This window comes from Neoarius graeffei, chromosome 13 (genome assembly GCF_027579695.1).
Source record: "Neoarius graeffei isolate fNeoGra1 chromosome 13, fNeoGra1.pri, whole genome shotgun sequence".
Lineage (NCBI taxonomy): Eukaryota > Metazoa > Chordata > Actinopteri > Siluriformes > Ariidae > Neoarius > Neoarius graeffei.
The window spans coordinates 33,447,796-33,455,967 of record NC_083581.1 but is presented as its reverse complement, the minus strand read 5'-3'; the positions used below and the strand labels follow the sequence as shown (position 1 = coordinate 33,455,967).

The following is an 8,172-nucleotide window of genomic DNA, read 5'->3' as shown; positions in this document are numbered from 1 at the left end:
CACACACACCTCAGGACTGTGCACCTTACACACAGCACACACACCTCAAGTCTGTGCACCTTACCTTACCTTGCAATACTTCATAATGTGTGATATTTTATCTTATAATGTGACTCTCTCGTGCAATAATTTATAATGTGACTGTCTCTGTGCAATACTTTATATGTGCAATACCTCACTCCATAATGTGTAACACAACACAACACATACACCTCAGACTGTGCACCTTTCCTTACCTTACCCCCCCTTTTTTTTTCTTCTCCCCCCCCCTCTATACATGCTGTTTGCACTGTTATTGGAGTTGCTTTAAATCTCATTGTACATGTGTATAGTGACAATAAAGGCATTCTATTCTATCTGTTAACCATTTTAATAATTACACAATAACGTTGAAGAAATTTGCAGAAAACCACCAGGTCGTTTTCTCGTAAACAAACCAGCGCTGACGTAGGATTCAGAGAGAGGCGTCCCGCACGCGACGTCATGAAAATCAATGTTTGCTGGGAAATCCAAACGCCAAGTTTTTTCAGAGGTGGACCAATTCGCCTCAAATGGCTTGATTTCAACTGAACTTTTCTGGTATTGTGCAAGGTAAAAAAAAATTGCAGAGAATGCAGAATGTTACAGATGTTTGACCAAAGTTTAATATAAAATAGGAGAATTACATTGATCTTGGGGTGGCACGGTGGTGTAGTGGTTAGCGCTGTCGCCTCACAGCAAGACGGTCCGGGTTCGAGCCCTGTGGCCGGCGAGGGCCTTTCTGTGCGGAGTTTGCATGTTCTCCCCGTGTCCGCGTGGGTTTCCTCCGGGTGCTCCGGTTTCCCCCACAGTCCAAAGACATGCAGGTTAGGTTAACTGGTGACTCTAAATTGAGCGTAGGTGTGAATGTGAGTGTGAATGGTTGTCTGTGTCTATGTGTCAGCCCTGTGATGACCTGGCGACTTGTCCAGGGTGTACCCCGCCTTTCGCCCGTAGTCAGCTGGGATAGGCTCCAGCTTGCCTGTGACCCTGTAGAACAGGATAAAGCTAGCCTGGCAAGCCAGACTAAATGTGAATATTTAGTCTGGCCTCGATCCGTAGACATTTCCGAAGCGGGTAGGAGGAACAAACCGCTGTCTTTCAAACTGTCTCTGTGCGTATAGGCCAACGCTCTGACCAATCAGCGCAACAGTGACTGTGACATAGTCAGAGCGACAGAAAGCAGTGGGGGAGGCCTTGAAATTAAATAATTTTTCAAAATGCATATTAATTAATAAACAGGTTCTAGATATTAAGAAGTTTGGAAATAATTACCACAAGTTTGGAGTCTATACCACATACTTAGACTCTTTTTTTTTTTTTCCAAGTGTTTTTCAAGGGTTTGCTTAAACTGTTTTTGAGAGTTTTTATTTAGTGGTGTTTGGTGAAATAATTTCCCTTAAATTTAAAATAACGGGAAAATAAGAAACAATCAAAAAGTAATGTTTCAAAGCTGTTTATTAATTCTTCATACTGCACAAACTAGCCCCATCCTTTTGGCTACGAGCGGAGCCAGCTGGTAGATCAGACTTTTGCCATAGCCGGTCGGCAAAACAGCGAAAATGTCCTTCTTGAAAAGGAATGAGCGGAGAGCCTCTTCCTGCTCATGTTTCAACGAAAACTCCAAGTCTAATTCTTCTAAAACTGATTCCAAAGCGGAGTCAAACGCGCGCTGTTCACTAGCCCGTAGCCATCTTTCCTGCTGTGCTTTCTCCAGCGTCGCGCAGCTTTGTCGTCACTCCTGCAAAAGCCCGCCCAAAGAATCCAAACAAAAACCTTGCGTTGTGATTGGCGGGCACGATTTGATGCCCGGGGTGTTTTTGTTTATATGGTGCGAGGCTAGACCCACTCGCTAGGCAAAAAATATTTTTGGCCGCTAGGCAGGTGGGTCTAGTTTACTAGGCTAGGATAAAGCGGCTAGAGATAATGAGATGAGATGAGACATTGATCTTGCTCCTGAATTTACCCTGATTTGCACTTTAATGCCGCTTTTCCACTACAAACGCGGCTGAGCCGTGCCGTGCTGAGTTGGGCTGAGTCGAGCTGAGTGGGGCTATTGGAGTTGCATTTCGACTACAACCGCGCTGAACCGTGCTGGCTGGAAGTGGGTGGACACATTGGGTGGAGTTAGCGAAAGTGGGTGGACGTCACGTGATGTCGTTAAGCGGCGCAAACAGTGACATCAGTGATCTTTTAAGCGGTAGTCTCACGACCCGGATAGTAAACAATAAACATGGAGGACATGGAGTCGTTAGTGTTGCTGGTCTTGGTTCTGTGGCTTGTTGTCGGTGACAACGCCAACAGATACTGGCAAGAGCGTATAGATGAGGCGAGGCGCATAAGGTTTCAGAAATTCTCGTAATTCTTCTTCTTCCGGGTTTACGGTGTTTACAGATCCCAGCGTGCTCGCGGGGCATGTGTGGGCGTGTGAGGACACTCCTCCTCACCAATCAGTGCACAGGGGAGTGTCTGCTCACGCCCCCAGCCTCACTCAGCTCGGTTTGGCTCGCTTCAGCCCCACTCCAAAACCGTGCGAGTTTTGGGCGCTAAGCAGGGCTGAAGCGAGCTGAGTCGTGCTGTTCTGAGGTAGTCGAAACGCGAGCCGTGTCGGGCTGAAGTGAGCTGAAAAAGGGTAGTGGAAAAGGGCCATTAGCTCATTGATGGGGATGCAAACTGTCCCAAGTCTCCTCTCTCCCAAGTCTCCCCGCTCTCCCCTAATCCCACATCACACTTACTGTCGGAAGGTCCTGGGTTACACTGAATAAATCACTTACTGAAGATGGATGGATGGATAAAGAAAGAAAGTGTTTGTCACTCATGTCTACATCCTTTGTGTTTATTCCTGTCGTGCTTTTACTTTCACACGACGGCGGAACTTTTATTTTCGTTTATCATCACTTCCGGGTTTTGTCGGCGGACATATTGGGAAGGGGCACAGATGAGCGTTTCGGCGAGCTCAAAACTGCATTTATGTTTCCTTTAACATTTTCCATCTGTGTTTTCGTTCGGAAGTATATTAGGATATTTTTAAAAATAAAATTTTAGCCCCTGGTTGAGTTTTTAGCCGGTGTTTAAGAGGTAAGACGCCGTTAGCATGATATGCTAAGTGTCTGTGTGTGTCACACCGGATTTACTCCCTCTGGTGATAATGAATGTTTTCAGTCAGTTTATGTCATATTTAATACAATGGAACATTTATTAACACTGTACTAATATACTATATTCATTACTCTAGCTGTGTAGACCAGTATCTTATCTTAAAGTAAAATAAACTCATTTAAACATGCACAGAGACAGAGAGAGAGAACACAAAGAAGAAAAGTGTTTCTTTAAAGTAAACCTTCACCCTGAAACACATTAAATATGTTTATGTTGAAATCTTTTTGCTGTGTGTAGTGATTAGGTTGTTGACGTGGTGGTTGGTGGTGTATTTTCGTTATTCCTGTGAGAAGTGAGCACATGTGCCACACTGATGTCACAGGGGGACAATGTACAGAAGAATGTGTAGAACAATATTCAGGGATCTCAGACATCAGGGATAATGGTCAAGTGTCATTATTCACACCTAAAAACAAACCATTTTCCAGCGACACCCAAAGTCATTTTAATGAGAAATCAACCTTTGTAGTAGTGAAGATGGTGTAAACGCTGGATTCTGAAGGCCAATTTATGCTGACAACGCAGTCCTCGCAGATGGCGTCTGTGTAGCCCCCCCCTTCGCAGACGCTCTGCACGCACCTCCCAAAAATTGTGACCACCGCAGAAGCCTCGCAGACAGCATCGCAGACAAGAGGGCTCGGATTGGTCCATTCCAGGTCCACTCTACATCCGCTGTACACGCACTTCCGCTTCCCTACTTTCCCGGTTTGGTTTGTTTTCACGACCGCCATTTTTAAAAACACGAGCAAAAATGGAGCAGCACGAAGAGCGGTTGATCGAGGAAGTACGTACATCTATACGACTCCAGTTCTAGTCATTATAAGTAACCGGAGGATAAACACTCCGCTAACCACACCCACCAACTACTCCTAGCGATTTCGCGACTTCGCGCCCCCTTGCGTTGTGGTGGTGAATAACATCGCGCACGCCTATTACTCCCCGCTCAACGATAAATTACAACTGTCTGCGAAAAGCTATCTGCTAAAGCCTTGTCGCAAGAGCATGCAGAGGCCCTGAGTCCCAGAATACAATGCAGCTGAGTTAAGCCAGTATCTCACTGGGCTGCGACAGCTTGCGAACGTCATTCATGAGAGGGTTTCAGAAGTGTCTTGAAACATTCGCGGGGCTTCTCAGTTTCCTCGCATGAGTCGCGAAGTGTCGCTCCTTCGTCGCTGAAATTTTGAACATGTTCAAGAAATTCGTGCGACAAAATTTCTCTCAAAATTATAGATGAAAGTCTTCCGGATTTACCCGGAAATCTGGATATTTGACAAAACTCTTGAAAATCTCCAGTTTTCCAAATGGAGAAATTTATTTTTCGGATTTTTCGCGTTCCTAGACGCGGCGTAATACTTCACATCGTCCTTGCATGGGCGCAGTCCTTAAATAGCCCAAACACAGTTCATTGATTAAAGACAGGTGTTCTTTGTTAACGGTGCACCTTCAGGTGCACGAGCTACGGCGTGCAGGACTGACACCGTTCTGCGCAAGCGCAACACAATCGCACTAGAAAGCATGTTTGAGCTGCCAGTGGAGCTGCAGTCTTTTTAGTTGCAAGTTACAAGTATTTCCTCTTGTGTTCATAATTGGCCATGTCAAAACAAGCAAAATTTTCCTCCTCCTTTCGACGTGAAGACAGGTCAGCAATTTATTTATTTATTTTTTCCATCAAAGTTGCATTTTGTGGTTTCGAAGCTAAGTTTTAGTGCCGTTTCTAGAACATAACATCAAGAAAATGTGGAAGAAACAGCAATAATGGAAGAACCGGTTTCTAAACTGCCTAAAACTAGCAATGGTAATTTATTTTTTGTTACATAATGCACTCAGGCTGCCAGTCAGTGTGTGACACACACACACACCCTGAAAAATCCTAGCTACGCCCCTGATTTACATGAGAAATTTGGTATTCATTGGTGTTTAAATTTACAGACAATACGAACTAATGTAAACAATTGGCTTCAACTCGCATAAATATGAATTGGAAATGTTTAGTTCACTTTAGCTTCTGCAAACGCACAACTCTACTAAAAGATTGATAAACGAGGCTCAATGTCCCCAACACTGAAACCTGAAAGCTTTAGAAACTCTAACAGACCTTTACTTTTTAACAGGACTGTTTTGGGATTTTGCTGAGTTTACCTTCAACTGTCTGATTTTTTTTCAAAGTAATGAAGTGTGTAGCAGGAAAATCACCACGTTTTCTAAATACACGCCTGAAAATTACTCATTAACTAGGGGAATTAAATTTGATATTTTTGACATGTTAATCATTAATGTACATGAAAGAAAAAGGCTTAAAAGTTTATAAATTGTTTTAGTGAAAATAAGTACTAAAATGCACTAGAATGCAGGGTTTTGCGTGTTATGTTATTAAAAATTTTTCGGGGGACGTTGTCCCCCCCCATCTTAGTTTGACTTTCAAAAGTTGAGGATTTTTTTCTTTGCTCCACTTTCATCTCTACAAAATAGCCGCAAATGTGTCGCTGGTGTCGCAAAGCCGTCGCGAACCCTTCTCAAGTCAGTTTCCGTGAGGCTTCGTCTACTTCGCTGCCTGCCGAGGGAAAGCCGGGTGGCGACAACCTGCGACTAGTTGGAGACCCGACAATTGTGGTAAAATATGCGAATATCAATTCAGTGTGATTCCAAGTGAAAATTGTCGCTAATTCGCATATTTAATCGCAATTGTTGTGTCTCCAACTAGTTGCGGGCTGTCGCAGCCCAGTGAGATACTACCCTTACAGCATAGATTCAGCTAGTTTGATGATGTTCGTCCTACAGGCTTCAATTTGGTGGGTGGTGGTTGTGGGTGCGGAGGTGACTGATGAGGCCGGTCCGGTCTTTGCCGATGTTCCACGTGCCAAGGTTGAGTACCTTCACTATCTTTTTGTTGTATTTCGACCGCTGAGTGGGATCCCTGCCAGCAATGGTGTGCTGGCCAGGGTGAGGTGAAGCAGGCTGTTTGGGGCACCTTTTCTAGCCCTTTCCTCCATGGAGGTGAGCAAAGCAAATCCTAAACAGGGCTGCCCAGACACCCAGGGGGCTGCCGAACTCCGCTACTGCTTAGTTCCAGCAGAGAGCAACCCTCTGCCCTGGGCCGCCTCTGTGCAGGTTCGTGACTACAGCTTCCAGTGTTTCTGCACCTGCTGCTTCCCCACTTGCCCATCGCCACAGGACTTGAATTTGGTAGAATGTGTATGGGATATAGTGTAGAACGTGTTACAGAATAGTGTAGAGTCTGTATTAGGGCAGTGGGCATGTGCCATCCTCGACCGCCATGCAGTGTAGTAGTAAGGTGTCTCCTTCCCTCCACTAGCCTGGTGTGGTGCCTTGAGCAAGCACTAGTAACCCCTCGCTCCCCCTGGTCAGGGTTATGACTGAAGACTAGACGCAGCAGACTATGCAGAGGAGACCACCACCTGGTGGCTCACCGGGCAGGAAGGCAGACTCAGCAAAGCATTTGTGGAGCACGATCAGGGCACAGTGCAACATGTAGAACACTGTTGGCCATCTACTGCATCCCGACCTAGTTCCAGCCGTCTTGATTCTGTCTTGCCCCTGGACCCAGTTAGGTTGGGATGAGAGAGTGAGGCTGACGGCTGCACAACTCTCCCATACTCTAATCCAAGTCAGGCGCAAGTCATGACTTCAAATTCAAGTCCTGTGGCGAAGCAGCAGGTATGGAAACACTGGAAGCTGTAGTCACGAACCTGCACACAGGCAACCTAGGGCATTGGGTCGCTCTCTGCTAGAACGAAGCAGCAGCGAAGTTTGGCAGCCCTTTGGGTGTCTGAGCAGCCCTGTTTAGGATTAGCTCTGCTCACCTCCATGGAGGAAGGAGCTAGAAAAGGTGCCCCAAACATAGCCTGCTTCACCTCACCCTGGCCAGCATGCCGTGGCTGACAAGGACTCCACTCAGCGGTCGAAATACAATAAATAAGAAAATAAGATAGTGAAGGTACTCAACTTTGGCATGTGGAACTTGTGCACTTTACTGGATAACATCAAAGCAGACAGGCAGGAGAGAAGAACTGCACTAATCACCAGGGAACTAGCTCGCTATACTGTGGACATAGCTGCCCTCAGGGTCATTCCATGTCAATTCACACAAATGCCCAAAACCTCCCCAGTGACACCTCTTCAATTTGCCTTATTTTTATTTTCTTAGTGCCTTATGATGTCAAATGAAAGAATCCAAAATTTTAGCTTCCTAGCTCGAATGTTTTTTGAGTTATGGCCCTTCAAAGTTTGGGTGCCACGCCCACTTTTGGGGTCCGGGAATTGCGCACTTAATTTGCACGCATTTTTGGAGGCCCATATTTTTTGTTCTAAGGGGGATATAGACCTGTAAATTGCTATATCTATGTATTCTGGCCCTGTCTATCAGATTCTGCACCTAAAAATAGCACAGGTTTACTAACTTTATAGATATTAACCCCTTAAAAGTGGATTTTTAATGACAATTTTTTTTGACATTTTGGGGGTCCATATCTTGGAAAGTTTTTATGTTGATGGGGTTTAAACTGATTTATCATCATATTTGGGAACTCTACTGTGTACTTAGAGTTTCAGGGCACTCAGAGGTTTGGTGGGGGTATAGGAGGGCCCCAAATATGGCTTCGGGGCAAAATTACCGTTTAGTACGCCCTACTTCAGGCCATTAGTTGGCCATGTGGGCACATGATGACTGGAATGAGCCTTTAACCCTATCAACAGACACCTTTTATCAAACTTTTAAGCCAATAAAAACTTTGATTATCCAACTCCTTCAATATAAGCTAACCATTTGTATATGGTACTATTTTCTGAAAAATCCTAAGTCCGGAAAGTAGGTCAACTGTTGTTTTGACTGCCTGTTCATGTTTAAGGTAGTAAAAGCACACCCATATAGTGATTTTAATCTATGGGACGATTATTTATACCCAATACCCCATTAGTTATATTGACAATTACAAGGGATAAACCCTTTCCCGGCTGTTTCACGATGCTGTTTTTTTT

General features: G+C 44.9%; 1 protein-coding gene across 1 annotated transcript in view; it reads left to right on the top strand.

The window, feature by feature from the left end:
• The first annotated feature begins 2,843 nt into the window (after positions 1 to 2,843).
• ube2j2 (ubiquitin-conjugating enzyme E2, J2 (UBC6 homolog, yeast)) overlaps positions 2,844 to 8,172 on the top strand; it is a 28,132-nt gene continuing 22,803 nt past the window's right edge. The window contains exon 1 of the mRNA XM_060937598.1: positions 2,844 to 3,096. The gene's annotated coding sequence lies outside the window, so the exon portion shown is untranslated. The remainder of the gene's footprint in view (positions 3,097 to 8,172) is intronic.